The 23,576-nt window shown below is 51.3% G+C and overlaps 1 protein-coding gene across 1 annotated transcript in view; it reads left to right on the forward strand.

The window, feature by feature from the left end:
* The first annotated feature begins 16,152 nt into the window (after positions 1–16,152).
* Positions 16,153–23,576, forward strand: part of wdr21 (WD repeat domain 21) — a 103,896-nt gene continuing 96,472 nt past the window's right edge. The window contains exon 1 of the mRNA XM_070878652.1: positions 16,153–16,221. The gene's annotated coding sequence lies outside the window, so the exon portion shown is untranslated. The remainder of the gene's footprint in view (positions 16,222–23,576) is intronic.

Consider the following 23,576-nt stretch of genomic DNA (forward strand, 5'->3'; position numbering starts at 1 on the left):
AGAGGGAGAGAGACACACCGACCGAGAGAGAGAGAGAGAGAGAGACACACACCGACCGAGAGAGGGAGAGAGACACACCGACCGAGAGAGAGAGACACCGACCGAGAGACAGAGACACTGACCGAGAGAGAGAGAGACACACACACCAACCGAGAGAGAGAGAGAGAGAGACACCGACCGAGAGAGAGAGAGAGAGACACACCAACCGAGAGAGAGAGACACACACCGACAGAGCGAGAGAGACACTGACCGAGAGAGAGAGAGACACACACACCAACCGAGAGAGAGAGAGAGAGAGAGACACCGACCGAGAGAGACACTGACCGAGAGAGAGAGAGACACCGACCGAGAGAGAGACACACCGACCGAGAGAGAGAGAGACACACACACCGACCGAGAGAGAGAGAGAGAGACACCGACCGAGAGAGAGAGAGAGAGAGACACACCAACCGAGAGAGAGAGACACACACCGATAGAGCGAGAGAGACACTGACCGAGAGAGAGAGAGACACACACACCAACCGAGAGAGAGAGAGAGACACCGACCGAGAGAGAGAGAGAGGGAGAGAGACACACCGACCGAGAGAGAGAGAGAGGGAGAGTCACACCGACCGAGAGAGGGAGAGGGAGAGAGACACACCGACCGAGAGAGAGAGAGACACCGACAGAGCGAGAGAGACACTGACCGAGAGAGAGAGAGACACACACACCAACCGAGAGAGAGAGAGAGACACCGACCGAGAGAGAGAGAGAGGGAGAGAGACACACCGACCGAGAGAGAGAGAGAGGGAGAGTCACACCGACCGAGAGAGGGAGAGGGAGAGAGACACACCGACCGAGAGAGAGAGAGACACCGACAGAGCGAGAGAGACACTGACCGAGAGAGAGAGAGACACACACACCAACCGAGAGAGAGAGAGAGAGAGACACCGACCGAGAGAGAGAGAGACACACCGACCGAGAGAGAGAGAGAGAGAGAGAGAAACACCGACCGAGAGAGAGAGAGAGAGAGAGAGAGAGACACCGACCGAGAGAGAGAGAGACACCGACCGAGAAAGTGAGAGAGAGAGACACACACCGACCGAGAGAGAGAGAGAGAGACTGACCGAGAGAGAGAGAGACACCGACCGAGAGAGTGAGAGAGAGAGACACACACCGACCGAGAGAGAGAGAGAGAGAGAGAGACTGACCGAGAGAGAGAGAGAGAGAGGGAGACACACCGACCGAGAGAGGGAGAGAGAGACACCGACCGAGAGAGAGAGAGAAAGACACCAACCGAGAGAGAGAGGATATGCCTCATCGGGAGAAGCAGTGAGTAGCCAGAGGGGTAATTGGTGAGCATTTATCCCAGCCCATGCATCTTTAAGACCACTGCATAGTGTGAAAGGGTGTCGTGTGTCCCAACCAAGCCTTAGGGGTTTTAGTGGGGAGGTTTTTGCAAGAATCATAAGCGTACGCACATTTCTGTTGAACAGATCCAGTGGTGCAATTTTGAATCCGAGCAGGGTTGTTATAGACGCGTTAGGGGCCTGTTTAGACAGGCCAGACTGTGTGTTGTACTGTATTTGTTTGTTTTACACACCAGGGTGTGTTTTTACTGGGTGCAGGTGTGTGCTTAAGTCGAATAAAAGCATTGTGACGGTTGGGACCGAAAAGATCTGTCTATGACTGTATATTACTGTTCACGACTATAATTCCGGTGTCTAGAACTTTTGTAAGAGGGATGATTCGAAACCACCAGGGGCAAAACCACTTACACACCGACCGAGAGTGAGAGAGAGAAAGAGAGAGAGAGAGTCGCCGACCGAGAAAGAGAGAGACACGCACACAACTGAGAGAGAGAAAGAGAAAGAGACAGAGAGAGACACCAACCGAGAGAGAGAGACACACACGCCAACCGAGAGTGAGAGAGAGAGAGAGAGAGAGAGAGAGCGACCGAGAGTGAGAGAGGGACACCGACCGAGAGAAAGAGAGAGACACCAAGAGAGAGCGAGACACACCGACCGAGAGAGAGAAAGAGAGAAAAAGAGAGCGACATCGACCGAGAGAAAGACATGGAGAGAAAGAAAGTCATACCGACAAAGAGAGAAAGACATGGAGAGACCGATACACAGCGACATAGAGAGAGAGAGGGAGGCCAACACGCACAGAAAGAGAGAGAGCTACACACCGACTGAAGGACGGAGAGGGAGAGAGAGAGCGACCGAGAGAGTGTGAGAGAGACACCGACCAAGAGAGAGAGAGCGCGAGACCGAGAGAGAGACACACCAACCGAGAGAGAGAGAGACAGAGAGACATCGACTGAGGGAGCGAGAGAGAGAGAGAGAGAGAGAAAGAGAGGGAGAGACACCGACCGAGAGAGAGAAAGAGAGAGACAGAGAGACACCGACTGAGGGAGAGAGAGAGAGAGAGAGAGAGGGGGAGAGAGACACCGACCGAGAGAGAGAGCGAGAGAGACATCAAGAGAAAGAGAGAAAGACACGGGAAGACCGATACACAGTGACAGAGAAAGAGGGAGGCCAACACACACAGGAAGAGAGAGAGCTAAGCACCAACTGAGGGATGGAGAGGGAGAGAGTGAGCAACCGAGAGAGAGAGAGAGAGAGAGCGAGAGAGAGAGAGACACCGACCGAGAGAGAGAGAGACCGACCAAGAGAGAGCGAGAGAGAGACAGAGACAGAGCGAGAGAAATAGAGAGAGACACCGATCGAATGAGAGAAAGACACACACAACTGAGGGAGGGAGAGAGAGAGCGACCGAGAGAGAGAGAGAGAGAGAGAGCGACCGAGAGAGAGAGAGACACACAGACTGAGGGAGAGAGAGAAAGACTGACTGTTATGTATGTAACTATGTAATACTTGCCACCAGATGGCGTGACTGTTGGAGTCCTAATGGTCACCTGCACACATGTGCAGGGCCAGTATAAAAGATTGGCTGCCATGTTGTTTAGGCACTCTGGAGTTGTAATAAAGACGACTAAGGTCACATTAAGTTTAGCTCACAGTACTCAGCCTCGTGGAATTCTTCTATACACAACAACTAGCGACAAGTAACAGAATGCGAACCTTCATGCAACCATGGCTACCATTGGAATATTAGAGAGATTTGTAGAGGGTGATGATTGGGAAGCCTTTGTCAAGCATCTCATGGCCAATGAGCTGCAAGGAAATACTAACATGGCCAAGCGCAGGGCGGTTCTCCTCACCGTCTGTGGGCCAAAAATATAAGGCCTCATCAAAAAATCTGTTCCGTGCACCGCTGTGTTTCAAGACAACATCCTGATCATTGGTCGTGACACCATCCAACATCTACACAACCTGGAAGAGGTTCTAAGTCGCCTAGACAGAGTGGGACTCAGGCTGAAATGCTCCACGTGTGTTTTCGTGGCGCCAGAAGTTGAATTTTTGGGGAGAAAGATTGCAGCAGACGGCATCAGACCCATGGACTCAAAGACAGAGGCCATCAAGAATGCACCCAGACCACTGAATGTGATGGAGCTGCGTTCATTCCTGGGACTCCTCAACTATTTCGGTAACTTTCTACCCGGGTTGAGCACGTTGTTAGAGCCTTTGCACATGTTACTACATAAGAGTGATGTAGTTTGGGGCAAATCTCAAGGCACAGCCTTTGAAAAGGCCAGGAACCTGCTATGTTCAAATAAATTACTTGTACACTATGACCCATGTAAACGTTTAGTGCTAGCTTGTGACACCTCATCTTACGGGGTCGGCTGTTGTTACAGCAAGCCAATGTATCGGGCAACCTCCAACCAGTTGCATACACATCTAGAAGTCTGTCTAAGGCTGAGAGAGCCTATAGTATGGTCAATAAAGAGGCGTTAGCATGTGTGTATGGGGTTATGAAAATGCACCAATACCTATTTGGACTTCGGTTTGAGCTTGAAACTGACCACAAGCCGCTCATTTTGCTGTTTTCAGAGAGCAAAGGTATAAACACCAATGCTTCGTCACACATCCAAAGATGGGCACTAACATTATCCGCTTATGACTATGTTATTCACCATAGACCAGGCACGGAGAACTGTGCCGATGCTCTCAGTCGGCTACCATTAACCACCACTGGGGTTGAAATGGCGCAACCCACAGACTTGCTTCTGGGCATGAATGCTTTTGAGAGCGAGGGGTCACCCGTCACAGCTCACCAGATCAGGACCTGGAACAGCCAGGATCCTGTGCTAACACCTGTAAAAAGTTGTGTCCTAAATGGGAATTGGTCGGACGTTCCCGGGGAAATGCAAGATGAAATTAAGCCGTTTCACCGACGCAAAGATGAAATGTCCATCCAGTCGGATTGTCTCTTATGGGGTGATCGCGTGGTTTTGCCAAAAATAGGCAGGGAAATGTTTATACGCGACCTACACAGTACCCACCCAGGCATTGTCATGATGAAGGCAATTGCCAGGTCGCATGTTTGGTGACCCGGCATTGACTCGGACTTGGAGTCATGCATGCATCAGTGCAACACTTGCTCGCATCTGAGCAATGTACCAAGGGAGGCTCCACTGAGTCTGTGGTCACGGCCCCCCAAACTGTGGTCCAGGATCCACATAGATTTTGCCGGCCTCTTTCTAGGAAAGATGTTTTTAGTAGTTGCGGACGCTTACTCCAAATGTCATCCAGCATTTCCACAGCCACCATTGAAAGCCTCAGGGCCATGTTCGTCACCCATGGCTTGCCCAACGTCCTTGTCAGCGACAATGGACTGTGTTTCACCAGCTTGGAATTCAACAAGTTTATGACCAGCAATAGCATCAAGCATGTCACATCTGCTCCGTTTAAGCCCGCGTCTAACTGTCAAGCGGAGCAGGTAGTCCAATCAAGCAGAGCATGAAACGCGTGACGGACGGCTCCCTGTAGACTTGCTTGTCTCGGATTCTGCTCAGTTACCAGACACGACCCCACTCACTCACCGGGGTTCCTCCGGCAGGATTGTTACTGAAGAGAGCCCTCAAAACTAGGCTCTCCCTAGTCCACCCGGATCTTAATGATTATGTGGAAACCTGGCGACACCGGCAGAACATGTACCACGATCGTGCGGCTGTTTCGCGTGACATTGATGTTAACGACCCTGTGTTTGTCCTGAATTACGGTCATGGTCCCAAGTGGGCTGCTGGCACTGTTTTGGCCAAGGAAGGGCATAGGGTGTTTATAATCAAACTGTTAAGTGGCCAAATGTGCAGAAAGCATTTAGATCAGACCAAATTGCGATTTACTAACAACAAGGAACGGCTTGAAGAGGACATCACCATCAACGATCCACCACACACCCAGCCAGCAATCGACCTCGCTGTCAATCACGAGGACGAACCCACCGTTCCTGACAGTCCGATCAGACCAGCTGCGGTGCAGTGCAGCAATGGTCCGGCCAACTCACACACGCCAGGGTTTGAACTTAGATGATCAACCAGGGAGCGAAGGACTCCGGATCATCTCAACTTGCAAATAACTTGTACCGAAGACTTTGGGGGAGGTGGGGGAGGGCGGGGGGGCAGTGATGCTATGTATGTAACAATGTAATACTTGCCACCAGAGGGCGTGACTGTTGGAGTCCTAATGGTCACCTGCACACACGTGCAGGGCCAGTATAAAAGGTTGGCTGACATGTTGTTTAGGCACTCTGGAGTTGTAATAAAGAAGACTAAGGTCACACTAAGTTTAGGTCACAGTACTCGGCCTCATGGAGTTCTGCTATACACAACACCGACCGAGAGAGAGAGAGAGAGACTGACTGAGGAAGAGAGAGAGAGAGACCAACCAAGAGAGAAAGAGAGAGAGAGACACCGATCGAGAGAGAGAGACCGACCAAGAGAGAGAGAGAGATAGAGAGAGAGAGACACCGACCGAGAGAGAGAAAGAGAGAGAAAGAGAGAGAGAGAGACAGAGACAGAGAGAAAGACACCGATTGAGGGAGAGAGCGATACCAACTGAGGGAGAGAGAGAGAGACCCACTGATGTAATATATATAGCTCCACCTGGCACAGTCCGTAGAAGAAAAACAGTTAAGACAGAAAGAGAATCATGATAGAGGTAGAGTAAAAGAGAGGTGTGAAATTAAATCAGAAGGTGAGAGTGAAGAACCATCACCTTAAATAGTTAAAGTGGTACCAGGAAGAGTGGTGAAGATATGTGGTCCTTGCACATATTTGGTCAAGATGTTTGATAATGGACAGGTTAGGTTTGTTCACATTGATCATATTTTACCTACAGACGTGGAAGGAGTTGAAGGTTGGAATGATTCGATTATTTCTGACTCATCAGATAGCTTTGATACAAATAAAGTACCAGTAGCATATCCTACATCCAATGTACTGGAAACAAGTCCAAGAGAAAGTCAGAATTTAAGTCCGAGTCCGAGTCAGGCAGACACACAGTTTGAAGTTGTAGAGAGTTCCTGATGTTAGAAGCCATCTTAAAGCTGTGTGTGTTTGTGAGTTGTACTAAAGATATAATAACCGAAAGAGTGGGAGAGAGAGACCGACTGAGGGAGAGAGACACCAACCAAGAGAGAGACCGACTGAGGGAGAGAGACAGAGAGACACCGACCGAGAGAGAGACCGACTGAGGGAGAGAGAGAGAGACAGAGAGAGAGAGAGAGAGACATCGACTGAGAGAGAAAGAGAGAGAGAGCAAGAGACACCGACCGAGAGAGAGACTGACTGAGGGAGAGAGAGACACCAATTGAGAAAGAGAGAGACACCAACCGAGAGAGACACCGACCGAGAGAAAGAGAGAGACACTGACCAAGGGAGAGAGACACCGATCGAGAGAGAGAGACACTGTCCGAGAGAGAGACCGACTGAGGGAGAGAGAGACACCAATCGAGAGAAAGAGAGACACCGACCGAGAAAGAGAGAGACACTGACCGAGAGAGAAAGAGAGAGAGAGACACACACTGACCGAGAGAGCGGGAGAGATCAATTGAGGGAGAGTGATGTCATGTATCCTACATGGCTACTGTTGGTACTATCTTAAGATGTGCCATCAGAGGGCACAGCATTGGAAGACTCGTAGGTTACCTGTACAGGTGTGCCTGGCCCAGTATAAAAGGCAGGCCATCAGGTATGATCCTCACTCTGGAGTTAACTAATAAAGGACTAAGGTCACTACAGTTCAAGTACAACACACTGCCTCGTGGAGTCATTGTTAGAGCATCTAAGGACACAATAACTGGCAATGAGATTATGAACTTTCACGTGAAAATGGCTACCCTTGGTATGTCGCAGCAGTTCGCCGATGGTGATGATTGGGACGTCTTTGTGGAGAGGCTCGACCATTTCTTCACAGTAAACGACCTGGCAGGAGACGACCCGGCCGCACTGGCTGCTATCCTGCTAATGGGCCCAATGTCTATGGCCTCGTCAGGGACTTGCTGGCATCAGCGAAGACAACAACCAAGTCGTACAAGGAGCTCGTAATCCTGATCCAAGAGCAACTCAAGACCAAGGAGAGCATCCTCACAGCCAGACACCGGTTCTATACCTGCCCATGGCCCGAAGGCCAGAAAGTCGCGAAGTACGCTGCAGACCTCAGGAGGCTGGCAGCACCATGCGAGTTCGGCACCCCCCTCAACGAAGCGCTGTGGGACATTTTTGTCATTGGAATTGGCCATGAGGGCCTTCTTCACAAGCTACTGTAGGCAGATACCACAGTCACACTGCAGCAGGCCATCTCAGTGAGCCAGTCATTCATGACCTCGACCTGCGGCTCTAGGCAGATGTCTCACCCTCAGGACTCAAACCCGGCAGGTACTATGCACAGAGTGGCGCCGTTCAGGAGCTGGACTGTAGAGAGCACAACCTCTCAGGGAAGAGAGAACAGGCCCCTAAGTCCCTTAACTCAGAGTCCGCCGAGGGGGGCTAATCGAGTAGCACCATGCTGGTGTTGCAGAGGGAATCACAGGGCTCCCCAGTGCTGTTTTAAAGATTATATTTACAAAGGCTGCAGCACAAAGGGCCACCTCCAGCGAATGTGTAAGAGAAATAGGACTCACTGTGTCGATGAGGAGTTCGCAGATGGCCATTAATCCAGCGTGGATTATGAATTGTTGGACAGAGAGGCAGCCCAGTCCCACAGGGAGATACACAGCATGTTTACCTGCACCACCGAGTGCTCCCCGCTGAAGATGGAAGTTGAGATAGAGGGAAGTCCAGTCTTCATGGAAGTGGACACGGGGGCGAGCCAGTCAGTGATGAATCAAGGAGCCTTTGAGAGGCTATGGGACAATTCGGCTGAACGACCCAAGCTGGCCCCGTTCAGGCAAAGCTGCGCACCTACACCAATGAAATCATCCCAGTCATTGGTAGTGTGAATGTAAAGGTACTCCATGATGGCGCGGTGCACAAGTTACCTCTGTGGATTGTTGCAGGTGAAGGACCAACGCTGCTCGGCAGAAGGTGGATGGAGAAGATCTCCAGCGATCGAAGCCCTCTGCGCTCAGAGGCAAAGCAAGCCCTCACCTGAGGGTGGACTCGGCACCGATGAGCTGACCAGTACGGCACCCGAGACACAGACCGCTCAGCACGACTGCGTAGAGATAATCCAGTTGAGAAGACTCGAACGCACTTTCCAGGCTCCAGTGGCAGGACTCAGGAGGGAGAAAATCGGATCCAAAGGCGACTTCCCAGCTTCAGTGGCAGAACCCGGGGAGAAGAGGATCACCGCAGTCGACATCGTGGACGAAGAAAAGATGACGCCTGAACCACGAGGTGATACGCTGAAGACAAAGATGGCCGTGACCAGACCACGAGGTGCAGCGCTGATGGAGCAACATGTGGCACCAAACGGAGAAGCGGATTGGGGTAAAGCAAGCAAGGCTTTCTTAAAGGAGGCCTGCAACCCACTACAATTAAAGGGACAGTTCCACACATTTAAGCAATGTAACAGTAATTGTAAGTTAGAGACTAAAGGTATAACGGATTATGTAAAGCGTGTAACTGACCATGTAAAATGTGTAACTGATAATCGGAACTGTATACATGCAACCGGCGAGGAAAGGTCGCGTGATTATGTACAATGTGTAATTGATGATCTGAACTGTACATCTGCAACCAGCGAGGAAAAGTGACGCGATCGCGATCGGACCTCCAGAGTGTCCATCATAAGTAAGGAAAAGCTGTGCGATGCAGGATTCCCACTGCACGCAGCCAATGCAGAGGGCAGACACCAATTGGGTGCACACAAGTCCAGCGAGCTACCCAATGCTGTAGCCTGAGTCCCAGGGACCAGAGTCATGCACCACGAAGTGTGGCCACAAGCAGCCAACACACACGAGCTGCGAAGCAAGTGACCTCAGCAGGGCAAAGGCACCAGTGGTGATACCATGCCCTGGGTCAGCTCCATCTCTCAGGCAACCGATGGCACCAACTGCCACGAGCCTGAAGGAGCAGACTGCACTAAGGCCACACCCATAGATGTAGGGTCACCCGCCACTGTTCCTATTGTGTTCCGAACAGATGAGACTGCACACAGGGAGGTTAAAGTAACAGTGACCTCAGTCTCTATTAAGACACTCCAGAGTGAGGAACAGGCTTATATACAGTGCTCCCAAAGGATGCTGGGATCCCTTGGGATTTCAGGGGATGCGCTCCCTAGTGACGGAACATGGAAGTGCATGCTTTACAGATACACAATATCATTCCCCCCAAAAGTCAAAGTGAAAACTATTTACAAGGTGAGGCGGTCGGGAGCCTTTCTTTCCCTGGTGAACTGCCTCGGTACAAATGTCTGTTCTGGTGTGTTGGCTGTGCCCTCGCTGGGCTGGCGTGTTGTTGGCCCTGCAGGGCTGCTAGGTGAGCCTGGCCTTGCTGGGCTGTTGGGTGTGATGGGTTCGATTTCCTGGTCTGGGGTGATGTCGTTGATCCTTTGGGTGTGTTGTGGGCTCGAAAAAGGTGGTGTCTGCTGTGGGTTGTTCAGGGCAGTCTGTGAACCGCAGCCTCGTTTGGTCCAGGTGCTTTCTGCAAATGTGTCTATTGTCTAGTTTGACTACAAACACCCTACTCCCTTCTTTAGCTATCACCGTGCCCTCGATCCACTTGGGACCATGTCCATAGTTTAGCATATACACAGGGTCATTCAGATCAATTTCCCGTGACACAGTGGCACGACCATCGTTTACATTTTGTTGCTGCCGCCTGCTCTCTACCTGATCATGCAGGTTGGGGTGAACCAGCGAGAGTCTGGTTTTAAGTGTCCTTTTCATGAGTAGCTCAGTCGGGGGCACCCCTGTGAGCGAGTGGGGTCTCATGCGGTAGCTGAGCAGTACTCGGGACAGGTGGATTTGGAATGAGCCTTCTATGCCTCGTTTGAGGCTCTGTTTGATGGTTTGTACTGCCCGCTCTGCCTGCCCATTGGAGGCTGGTTTAAAACGGGGCCGAGGTGACATGTTTGATCCCATTGCGGGTCATGAATTCTTTAAATTTGACACTGGTGAAACATGGCCCATTGTCACTGACCAATATGTCAGGCAGGCCGTGGGTGGCAAACATGGCCCTCAGGTTTTCAATGGTGGCGGTGGCGGTACTTCCCGACATTATTTCACATTCAATCCATTTTGAAAAAGCATCCACCACCACCAGGAACATTTTACCGAGAAACGGGCCCACATAGTCGACATGGATCCTCGACCATGGTCTGGAGGGCCAGGACCACAAACTTAGTGGTGCCTCTCTGGGCACATTGCTCAACGGAGCACACATGCTGCATTGCCGTACACAGGACGCTAAGTCAGAGTCGATACCGGGCCATCACACATGGGATCTGGCTATCGCTTTCATCATTACTATACCCAGGTGTGTGCTGTGGAGATCCGAGATGAATGTCTCCCTGCCGTTTTTGGCTAGCACTACGTGGTTACCCCACAACAGGCAGTCTGCCTGAATGGACAGCTCCTCCTTTCGCCACTGGAACGGCTTGATTAGCTCTTGCATTTCAACGGGGATGCTGGCCCAGCTCACATGCAGTACACAGCTTTTTACTAGGGACAGCAGAGGATCTTGGCTGGTCCAAGTCCTAATCTGGCGGGCCGTGACAGGTGATTTGTCATTTTTAAACGCTTCCATGACCATCAACAAGTCTGCAGGCTGCGTCACCATCAACAAGTTTGCAGGCTGTGCCATTTCCACTCCCGTGGTGGGCAATGGTAGCCGACTGAGAGCATCCGCACAGTTCTCGGTGCCTGGCCTGTGGCGGATGGTATAGTTATACGCTGATAGCACGAGTGCCCACTTTTGTATGTGGGCTGAGGCATTAGTATTTATCCCCTTGTTTTCAGCGAACAGGGATATGAGGGGCTTGTGATCGGTTTCCAGCTCAAATTTGAGGCCAAACAGGTACTGATGCATTTTCTTTACCCTGAACACGCAAGCTAATGCCTCTTTCTCAATCATGCTGTAGGCCCTCTCGGCATTAGACAAGCTCCTGCAGGCATAGGCGACAGGTTGCAACTTCCCCGCAACGTTAGCTTGTTGTAATACACACCCGACTCCGTACGGCGACGCATCACATGCTAGCACAAGTCTTTTACACGGGTTATACAATACAAGCAGCTTGTTAGAGCATAAAATGTTTCTGGCTTTCTCAAAAGCAATTAGCAAAAGTTTTTTTCCCCATACCCAGTTCTCACCTTTACGCAATAACACATGTAGCAGCTCTAAGAGGGTGCTTAACCCCAGTAGGAAGTTACCAAAATAGTTGAGGGGTCCCAGGAACGACCGCAGCTCTGTGGCCTGGGCACGTTCCTGATAGCCTCTGTCTTGGCGCCTGTGGGCCGAATGCCATCCGCCATGATCTTTCTCCTCAAAAACTCCACTTCTGTTGCCATGAAGACGCATTTCGACCTCTTCATCCACAGCCCTACGTGATCCAGTCGCTGGAGGACCTCCTCCAGGTTTTGTAGGTGCTCGATGGTGTCCCGACCCGTGACCAATATGTGATCCTGAAAAACCACCGTGCGTGGTACCGACTTGAGTAGGCTCTCCCATGTTTCTCTGGAAGATCGCTACAACTGACCGAATTCCAAATGGGCATCTGTTGTAGATGAACAGTCCCTTGTGCGTATTGATGCAGGTGAGGCCCTTCGAAGACTCCTCCAGCTCCTGCGTCATGTAGGCCGAAGTCAGGTCGAGCTTAGTGAACGTTTTGCCTCCTGCCAGCGTCGCAAATACATCATCTGCCTTAGGTAGCGGGTATTGGTCCTGTAGCAAGAAACAATTAATAGTTACTTTATAATCGCTGCAAATCCTGACTGTGCCATCACTTTTGAGTACTGGAACAATCGGGCTGGCCCACACGCTGAATTCCACTGGGGAGATGATGCCCTCGCATTGCAACCTGTCCAGCTCGATTTCCACTCTCTCCCTCATCATGTGAGGTACCGCTCGTGCCTTGTGGTGAATGAGTCATGCCTCTGGGACCAAGTGGATCCACACCTTCGCCCCGGAAAAGTTTCCAATGCCAGGCTCAAAAAGGGAGGGAAATTTGTTATGAACCTGGGTACATAAGGCCTCATCGACAGGTGATAGCGCTCGGATGTCATCCCAGTTCCAGCGGATTTTGCCCAGCCAGCTCCTTATAAGCAGTGTGGGGCCATTGCCCGGGACAATCCAGAATGGCATTTCGTGCACCGTGCCCTCGTAGGTGACCCTGACCATGGCGCTGCCCAGGACAGTGATAAGCTCTTTGGTGTACGTTCTCAGTTTCGTATGGATGGGGCTCAGGGCTGGTCTGAATGCCTTGTTGCAGCACAGTCTCTCAAACATCTTTTTACTCATATGGATTGGCTAGTGCCCGTGTAAGCCATTCAATTTTACATTTAGCATTATAGGCAGACATTTCATTGAAAATGTATGCACCCCGTGTACTTCAGCATCTGCCTCCTCTCTCTGAGGCTCGAAATTGCTTTGATCCACCATGGACCAAGCTTCCTCTGCCACGTGGTGGTTAGCAGGTTCTTCAGAGCTTGCAGCTGAGGCCTGCTGGCAGTTGCAGACTCGTGGTTTCTGCCCTGTACAGTTCTGCTCGCAAACACAGTTCCAGTTAATTTATGAACATTGCTAGCACTTGTGTGCTGAGAGATTTGTTTGGTGTTATCACTGGTGGACATAAACGCCTGTGCTATCACAATGGCCTTGCTGAGGGTCGGGGTCTCTACAGTCAAACGTTTTCGTAGGATGGTCTCGTGGCCAATGCCCAGTACAAAAAGTCTCTGAGCTCCAGGTAGCCATCAAACTCACATTGTCCTGCAAGTCGCCTTAGCTCGGCGATGTAGCTCGCCACTTCCTGACCTTATCACTGGCACGTATAGAACCGATACCTCGCCATCAGCATGCTCTCCCTCAGGTTAAGATGCTCCCAAACCAGTGTACACAGCTCCTCATACGACTTATCTGTGGGTTTCACTGGAGCCAGAAGATTCTTGATGAGGCTGTAGGTTGGTGCCCCACAGACTGTGAGGGGGACCGCTCTCCTTTTTGCAGCGCTTCCTTTTCCATCCAGCTCGTTGGCTACAAAATACTAGTCTGGCCGTTCGACATAGGCTTCCCAGTCCTTACCCTCCGAGAACCTCTCCAGGATGCCCACAGTTTGCTGCATCTTTGTGTTGGATTCGTATACTCGTCGCCAGTTATTGTGTTCCTAACATAGATGAGACTGCACACAGGGAGGTTAAAGTAACAGTGACCTCAGTCTTTATTAAGAGACTCCAGAGTGAGGAACAGGCCTTGGGGCCGGCTTATATAGTGCTCCCAAGGGATGCTGGGATCCCTTGGGACTTCAGGAGACGCGCTCCCTAGTGGCGGAACATGGGAGTGCATGCTTTACAGATACACAACAGTTCCCCCAGAGGAAACAAGCACCAGCCAGGATCACGAACCAAGCGACGCTCAGACCAGCGAGTCAGCAGGTCCCTGTGCAGCTAGACGATAGATAGCTCCTCAGGGAGCAGCTGGGACCCAGGGCGCAAAGAAAGGATGGCGAGGTCGCAGACATCTGTGAACCTGCCTGATGCTAGGGACCACGGCAACAGCCCCGAGAGCAGGCTACGCGAGCCAACCAGCTTCCCACTGCCAGCACCAGGCACTGAGCCGCCACCAGACTGCAGGGACACTGCCCAGCAACTCAGGAACTAGCTTGTCCTCACACACCGGTCACCGCATCGACAATGGTCTTGTCGCATCACAGAACCAAAAAAACCCCGCAAAACCCACTTACCTGAACTTGAACGTACATGAATGTAAGGAGCCCCCGCCATATCAATGTGGGGGGGGGGGGGGAAGAGAATGGAGTGGTCAGGAACACACACACAAACAGCAACCACCAGCAAGCTACTGCACCAACTACCCACCCAAGGTTGAACTGGTGCGCCAGAGATCTACCAGACAAAAAAACCCATATAGAGCTAAGCCCAGAGCACAGGGACTTCAGGAGACGCGCTCCCTAGTGGCGGAACATGGGAGTGCATGCTTTACAGATACACAACAGTTCCCCCAGTGGCGATTTACACTGAGGGTTCAGGAGCGATTGATGTCATGTATCCCACATGGCTATTGTTGGTACTATCTTAAGGTGTACCACCAAAGGGCACAGCAGTGGGAGACTTGTAGGTTACCTGTACAGGTGTGCCTGGCCTAGTATAAAATACAGGCTGCCAGGAGTGATCTTCACTCTGGAGTCACTACAGTTCAAGTACAACACACTGCCTTGTGGAGTCATTGTTAGAGCATCTAAGAACGCAAGAGAGAGAGAGAGAGAGAGAGACACTGACCGAGAGAGAGAGACCGATCGAGGGAGAGAGAGAGACCGATCGAGGGAGAGAGAGAGAGAGAGACACTGACCGAGAGGGAGAGAGAGACACACTGACCGAGAGGGAGAGAGAGAGACCGATCGAGGGAGAGAGAGAGAGAGAGACACTGACCGAGAGAGAGAGACCGATCGAGGGAGAGAGAGACCGATCGAGGGAGAGAGAGAGAGAGAGACCGATCGAGGGAGAGAGAGAGACCGATCGAGGGAGAGAGAGAGAGAGAGACACTGACCGAGAGAGAGAGACCGATCGAGGGAGAGAGAGAGAGAGAGACCGATCGAGGGAGAGAGAGAGACCGATCGAGGGGGAGAGAGAGAGAGAGAGACCGATCGAGGGAGAGAGAGAGACCGATCGAGGGAGAGAGAGAGAGAGAGACCGATCGAGGGAGAGAGAGAGACCGATCGAGGGAGAGAGAGAGACCGATCGAGGGAGAGAGAGAGACCGATCGAGGGAGAGAGAGAGAGAGAGACACTGACCGAGAGAGAGAGACCGATCGAGGGAGAGAGAGAGAGAGAGACCGATCGAGGGAGAGAGAGAGACCGATCGAGGGAGAGAGAGAGAGAGAGACCGATCGAGGGAGAGAGAGAGAGAGAGACACTGACCGAGAGAGAGAGACCGATCGAGGGAGAGAGAGAGAGAGACCGATCGAGGGAGAGAGAGAGAGAGAGACCGATCGAGGGAGAGAGAGAGAGACCGATCGAGGGAGAGAGAGAGAGAGAGACACTGACCGAGAGAGAGAGACCGATCGAGGGAGAGAGAGAGACCGATCGAGGGAGAGAGAGAGAGACCGATCGAGGGAGAGAGAGAGAGACACTGACCGAGAGAGAGAGAGACCGATCGAGGGAGAGAGAGAGAGAGAGACCGATCGAGGGAGAGAGAGAGACCGAGACACTGACCGAGAGAGAGAGACCGATCGAGGGAGAGAGAGAGAGAGAGACACTGACCGAGAGAGAGAGACCGATCGAGGGAGAGAGAGAGAGAGAGACCGATCGAGGGAGAGAGAGAGAGAGAGACCGATCGAGGGAGAGAGAGAGAGAGAGACCGATCGAGGGAGAGAGAGAGAGAGAGACCGATCGAGGGAGAGAGAGAGAGAGAGACCGATCGAGAGTGTGACAGTCTGGGCCTCACTGAGGGAGTGTGCCCGGGACCTCACTGCTGGCTGAGCTCAAGGCGAGCCCGGGTCCAACACTGCAGTCAATGCGTCCCAAGCTCTGTGCGCACTGTGCCCGATCGCGGGCTGGGTGGGGGGCGGGGCTGCGCGGCGTGTGGGAGGGGTCACCGCCGGCCGTGGATGAAGCATGCGCACAGCTTCACGATCCAGAGCATGCGCAGGGTGCTGCTGCCCTCTGACCCAGACCTGGGAGCGGATTCCTGTGCAGCGCGCGGTGCTGAGGCGGAGTGGCTGTTGTGAGTGACCGGGGAGGGGAGGGGAGGGGAGAGGAGGGGAGCGGTCAGCCGGTCAGCCCCATCCCCATCCCCATCCCCCGATGGCGGGCAGCGGGGCTCCCGCATTGTTTACATAGGATATACGGCCCAAAAACAGGCCATTCGGCCCAACCAGTCCATGCCGGCATTTATGCTCCACTCGAGCCTCCCCCTGTCTTTCCTCATCTAACTTTATCAGCATAACCCTCTATTCCATTCTCCCTCATTTGCTTGTCTAGCCTCCCCTTAAATCTATCGATACCATTCGCCTCAGCCACTCCCTGTGGTAGTGAGTTCCACATTCCCACCAATCTTTGGGTAAAGAAGTTTCTCTTGGATTTCCCCTGGATTTCCCCATTGGATTTATTGGTGACTGATGGCAATGGAGGGGAGGACAGAACACAAGGAACTGTTGCATTACTATAACTTCCAGTTTTGATGAAAGGTCATTGACTTGAAACGTTCCCGAGCCACTGACTCCCTCTCCCCAACTTCTGTCTGAGGTTAAACCACACTGTTCGCAACTATGGTGTCGTCTTTAACCCTGAAATGAGCTTTCGACCACATAACCGCAGTATAACTAAGGCCGTCTTTTTTCCACCTCTGTAATATCGCCCATCTCCGCCCTTGCCTCAGCTCATCCGCTGCTGAATCCCTCATCCATGCCTTTGTTACCTCTAGACTTGACTATTCCAATGCACTCCTGGCTGGCCTCCCACTTTCTACTCTACATAAACTAGAGGTGATCCAAAACTCGGCAGCCCGTGTCCTAACTTGCACCGTCCCGCTCACCCATCACCCCTGTGCTCGCTGACTACATTGGCTCCCAGATAAGCAATACCTCGATTTCAAATTTCTCATGGCCTCGTCCCTCCCTATCTCTGTAATCTCCTCCAGCCCCACAACCCCCCCAGCCCCACAACCCCCCCAGCCCCACAACCCCCCCCCCCTCCGAGATGTCTGCGCTCCTCTAATTCTACCCTCCTGAGAATCCCTGATTATAATCGCTCAACCATTGGTGGCCGTGCCTTCTGTTGCTTGGGCCCCAAGCTCTGGAACTCCCTGCCTAAACCTCTCCGCCTCTCTCTCCTCCTTCAAGACACTCGTTAAAGCCTACCTCTTTGACCAAGCTTTTGGTCACCTGCCCTAATATCTCCTTATGTGGCTCGGTGTCATTTTTTGTTTCATAATACTCCTGTGAAGCGCCTTGGGATGTTTCACTATGTTAATCATAGGCAGTCCCATGGAACTGTGGAAGACTTCCTTAGGTGGCTGAACAGTTAAATATGAGAGCCACAGTCGTTGCGGGAAAGGGTGGGTGTGACAGGTTTGCCGCACGCTCTTTCCGCTGCCTGCGCTTGATTTCTGCATGCTCTCGGTGACGAGAAGTCGAGGTGCTCAGCGCCCTCCCGGATGTACTTCCTCCACTTAGGGCGGTCTTTGGCCAGGGACTCCCAGATGTCAGTGGGGCTGTTGCATTATCAGGGATGCTTTGCCCACCTTTAGCTCGTTTGCCGTGAAGGAGTTCCGAGTAGAGTGTTGGCTTTGGGAGTCTCGTGTCTGGCATGCGAACGATGTGACCTGCCCAGCGGAGCTGATCAAGTGTAGTCAGTTCTTCAATGCTGGGGATGTTGGCCTGGTTGAGGACGCTAATGTTGGTGCTTCTATCCTCCCAGAGGATTTGTAGCATCTTGCGGAGGCATCGGTGATGGTATTTCTCCAGCGACTTGAGGTGTTCACTGTACATGGTCCATGTCTCAGAGCCATACAGGAGGGCGGGTATTACTACAGCCCTGTAGACCATGAGCTTGGTGGCAGATTTGAGGGCCTGATCTTCAAACACTCTTTTCCTCAGGCGGCCGAAGGCTGCACTGGAGGTGGTGTTGAATCTCGTCATCACTGTCTACTCTTGTTGATAAGAGTCTCCCGAGGTATGGGAAATGGTCCATGTTGTCCAGGGCCGCGCCGTGGATCCTGATGACTGGGGGATAGTGCTGTGCAGCGAGGACAGGCTGGTGGAGGACTTTGTCTTACTGATGTTTAGTGTAAGGCCCAGTACGCCTCAGTAAATACGTTGGCTATGTCTTGGAGTTCAGCCTCTGTGTGTGCACAGACGCAGGCGTCGTCTGCATACTGTAGCTGACGACAGAGGTTGGGATGGTCTTGGACCTGGCCTGGAGACAACGAAGGTTGAACAGGTTCCCACTGGTTCTGTAGTTTAGTTCCACTCCAGCGGGGAGCTTGTTGACTATGAGGTGGAGCATGGCAGCGAGGAAGATTGGGAAGAGGGTTGGGGTGACGACGCAGCCCTGCTTGACCCCGGTCCAGTCGTGAATTGGGTCTGTAATGGATCCGTTGGTAAGGATCACGGCCTGCATGTCATTGTGGAGCAGGCGGAGGATGGTGACGAACTTTTGGGGACATCCGAAACGGAGGAGGATGCTCCATCGACCCTCGCGGTTGACAGTTTCAAAGGCCTTTGTAAGGTTGAAGAAGGCCATGTATACGGGCTGGTGCTGTTCCCTGCAGCTGTCGTGCTGCAAAAATCATGTCCTTTGTGCCCCGTAGGGGATGAAATCCACACTGCAATTCCGGGAGGAGCTCCTCAGCCACAGGGGGAAGACGGTTGAAGAGGACTCTAGCGACGACTTTCCCAGTGGCTGATAGGGAGATTCCTCTGTGGTTGCCGCAGTCGGACATGTCCCCTTGTTTAAAGATGGTCACAATCACTGCATCTCTCAGATCTCCCGGCATGCTCTCCTCCATCCAGAGGAGAGAGATGAGGTGGTGTGTTCGTGTCAATAGTGCCTCTCCACCATACTTCAGTGCCTCAGCAGGAGTTCCATCCACTCCCGATGCCTTGTTCTTCAGCTGACGGATGGCTTTTTCTACCTCGTGCAGGGCTGGGGTTTCACTGAGGTGGCGGGTCGTATGCTGCGGTATAGAGTCGAGAACACTCGAGTCAAAGGCAGAGTCTCGATTGAGATCTTCGAAGTACTCCTTCCAGCGGGCCCTGACTGCCTCAGTGTCCTTGATGAGTGTTTCCCCATTCTTGGCCAGCAATGGGGTGGGGCCTTGGGAGTTTGGACCATAGGTGGCCTTGACTGTGGCGATGAATCCTCGCACATCATGGCTGTCGGCCAGCTGCTGTATCTCCTGTGCTTTCTCTATCCACCACCTGTTCTTTAGGTCCCGGGTGTTTTGTTGGACCTCCGCCTTGAACCATCTGTAATGCTGCTCCCGAGTTGGGTTGTTGTTTAAGGCTCAGAAATGCTCTGCGCTTGCAGTCTATTAGTTCTTGGATCTCCTGATCATTTTCATCGAACCAGTCCTGGTGTTTTCTGGTTGAGTGACCGAGCATCTCTTCGCAGGCACTTGTTATGGAGGCCTGGAGGGCAGACCAAGCGCTGTGGGCATTCTGTGTCACGGGGTCATCAAGGCACGCCAGGTTAGCTGTGAGGCGCTGATTGTATAGGGCTCTCTTAGCTGGGTCCTTAAGTGCCCCGGCATTGACTTTTTTGCTGCACTGCTTCTGCTGCCCCCTCTGCTTTGGGGCTATGTTGATATCAATGATTCATCGGATTGGTGGTTACGTTGAAGGTGCTATATAAATACAAGTTGTTGAAAGAACAAAAGGAATTGTTGCATCTCTAACTTCTTCCACTTCCAACAAAAGGTCATGGATCTGAAACGTTGAATCTGTTTCTCACTGCCTGACGTGAGTATTTCCAGCATTTTCTGTTTTTCTGATTTCGAGCATCTGCAGTATTTTGCTTTTGTGTTATGTTGGTGGCCTCTAGTTCTTCTCGTACCCACAAGAAAGATTGGCATTTCTGCAGCGCCTTTCATAACTAAAGAGCTTCACAGCCAGTTAAATACTTTTTGAAGTGAAGTCCCACTCCAGAGACTTGAGCACATAAATCCAGGCTGACACTCCAGTGCAGTGCTGAGGGAGCGCTGCATCATCGGAGGTGTTGTCTTTCAGAAGAGACATTAAACCGAGGCCCCGTCTCCCCCCTCGGGTGGACATATTTTGAAGAAGAGCAGGGAGTTATCCCCGGTGTCCTGGGACCAATATTTATCCCTCAGTCATAAGAACAAAAACAGATTATCTGGTCATTATCACATTGCTGCCATGTTTCCCACATTACAACAGTGACTACTCTTCAGAAGTACTTCATTGGCTATAAAGCGCTTTGGGATGTCTGGTGATCGTGAAAAGCACTTTATAGATGCAAGTCTGTCTTTCTTTCATGGCCCAATAGTGCTTGATGTGGTCCAGCCAGATCTGGTGATGAATGGCTAAACCAGCATTCACTGTAAGCAGTCAAATCTGCATCACTTGGACTTAAGGAATTGAAAATGAGGGCTGTACCCATCCTCGGTGATTTCAACCTCCACCTCAACTCGCCTAGCCCTCTATCTTGACCTCACTGCCCTCCTTTAACCTCTCCCTCCCACGGTCACTGCCGTCTCTCCATCCGTCTCTCCATCCGTCTCTCCATCCGTCTCTCCATCCGTCTCTCCATCCGTCTCTCCATCCGTCTCTCCATCCGTCTCTCCATCCGTCTCTCCATCCGTCTCTCCATCCGTCTCTCCATCCATCTCTCCATCTCCATCTCCCAATTACTGCCCCCCCCTTCCATATAACCTCTCCCTCCCACAGTCACTGCCCCCCCTCCATATAACCTCTCCCTCCCACAGTCACTGCCCCCCCCTCCATATAACCTCTCCCTCCCACAGTCACTGCCCCCCCCCTCCATATAACCTCTCCATCACACAGTCACTGCCCCCCCTCCATATAACCTCTCCCTCCCGTCATCACTGCCCCCCTCCATATAACCTCTCCTGGGTAGGGTTGGAAAAAGGATATGAGGGAGTGATAGAAGGCCTTGTCTGCTTCAGACAACGGGGATAGAGAGTCCCTTTGTGATGGTGAGATGGAGGGGGGTGGCCAACAAACATAGAAACATAGAAATTTACAGCGCAGAAGGAGGCCATTTCGGCCCATCATGTCCACGCCGGCCGACAAAGAGCCACATGGCGCTCGGTCAGCAGCCCTGAAGGTTACATATAAACCTTTGAACAACGACAGAAAGGCAAAGAGCACCCAGCCCAACCAGTCCGGCCCACACAACTGCGACACCCTTTATACTAAAACATTCTACACTCCACCTCAACCGGAGCCATGTGATCTCCTGGGAGAGGCAAAAACCCAGGCCAATTGGGGAAAATAAAATCTGGGAAAATTCCTCTCCGACCCATCCAGGTTATCAAAACTAGTCCAGATCATCACCCTGGCCGTATCGATTCCCTACAGTACTTACCATCATATTTGCGCCGGCCAACAAGAGGTTATCCAGTCTAATACCAATTACCAGCTCTAGGTCTGTAACCCTGCAGGTTACTGCACTTTTAAGTGCCCATCCAAGCATCTTTTAAAAGTGGTGAGGGTTTCTGCATCCTCCACCCTTCCAGGCAGTGAGTTCCAGACCCCCACAACCCTCTGCGTGAAGAGGCCCACCCTCAAATCCCCTCTAAACCTTCCACCAACCACCTTAAAACCATGCTCCCTCGTAATAGACCCCTCCACCAATGGAAATAGGCCCTTGCTATCCACTATATCCAGGCCCCTCAAACTTTTATACACCTCAATGAGGTCTCCTCTCCGCCTTCTCTGAGAGAACAAACCCAGCCTATCCAATCTGTCCTCATAATTAAGATTCTCCATTCCAGGCAGCATCCTAGTAAATCTCTTCTGCACCCTCTCGAGTGCAATCACGTCCTTCCTATAATACGGCGACCAGAACTGAATGCAATATTCCAGCTGTGGCCTAACCAGAATATTATACAATTTAAGCATAACCTCCCTGCTCTTGTATTCTATGCCTCAGCCAATAAAGGCAAGCATTCCATATGCCTTCTTAACCACCTTATCCATCTGGCCTGCTTCTTTCAGGGATCTGTGGACAAGCACTCCAAGGTCCCTTTGTTCATCTACACTATTAAGTGGCCTTCCGTTTAATGTGTATACCCTTTACTTATTAGTCCTCCCCGAGTGCATTACCTCACACTTCTCCGAATTAAATTCCATTTGCCACTGCTCTGCCCACCTGACCAATACATTGATATCCTCCTGCAGCCCATGACTTTCCCCTTCATTATCAACCACACAGCCAATTTTAGTGTCATCTGCAAACTTCTTAATCAGTACCCTCTATATTTAAATCTAGATCATTGATATATATCATAAAAAACAAGGGACCCAGTACTGAGCCCTGCAAAACCCCACTGGAAACAGTCTTCCAGTCTCAAACATCCATCAACCATTACCCTTAATACCTCCTCTCTCACTACGTTTATTTCATCCAAAATATCACACACTTCCTCGATAGCAATATCTGCACTGCCCCTTTCCTTTGTGAAAACAGATGCAAAGTATTCATTACGAACCATACCAACATCTGCCTCCACACAGAGATTACCCTCATGGTCTCTAATAGACCCTACCTTTTCTTTAGTTATCCTCTTGCTCTTAATATATTTATAGAACATCTTTGGGTTTTCCTTAATTTTACTTGCCAAGAATTTTTCATGCTCTCTCTTAGCATTCCTAATATACTTTTTAATTTTACCTGAATTTTCTATATTCCTCCAAAGATTCTACAGTATTTAGCCGTTGGTATGTGACATAAGCTTCCCTTTTTTTCTGTATCCTCCCCTGTAAGTCCCTAGATATTCAGGGGGCTCTAGAATTGTTATTCCCACCTTTTTTCTTTAAGGGCACATGTTTGGCCTGAGCCTTCCGGATCTCCTCCTTGAATGCCTCCCACTGTTCTGACACTGATTTACCCAAAAGTAGCTGTTTCCAGTCCACCATGGCCAAATCACTCCTCAACTTAGCAAAATTAGTCTTTCCCCAAATTGGGACTTTTATTCCTGGTCTATCCTTGTCTTTATCCACAACTACCTTGAATCTGACTGAATTATGGTCACTGGCACCCAAGTGCTCTCCCACTAATACCCCTTCTACCTGCCCAGCTTCATTCCCCAAAACTAAATCCAAAACTGCCTCCCCTCGTGTTTGGCTTGTTACATACTGACTGAAAAAGTTCTCCTGAATGCATTTTAAAAATTCCACACCCTCTATACCCTTCACACTATATTTGTCCCAATCAACATTTGGATAGTTAAAACCCCCTACTATTACTACCTTATGGTTTTTGGACTTCACAGCAATTTGCCGACATATTTGCTCTTCTGTCTCCCCCTCCCCCCCCTCCCCCTTTACTGTTTGTGGGTCTATAATATGCACCTAGCAGTGTGATCGCCCCTTT

This window comes from Pristiophorus japonicus, chromosome 4, assembly GCF_044704955.1.
Source record: "Pristiophorus japonicus isolate sPriJap1 chromosome 4, sPriJap1.hap1, whole genome shotgun sequence".
In the NCBI taxonomy this organism is placed as follows: Eukaryota; Metazoa; Chordata; class Chondrichthyes; family Pristiophoridae; genus Pristiophorus; species Pristiophorus japonicus.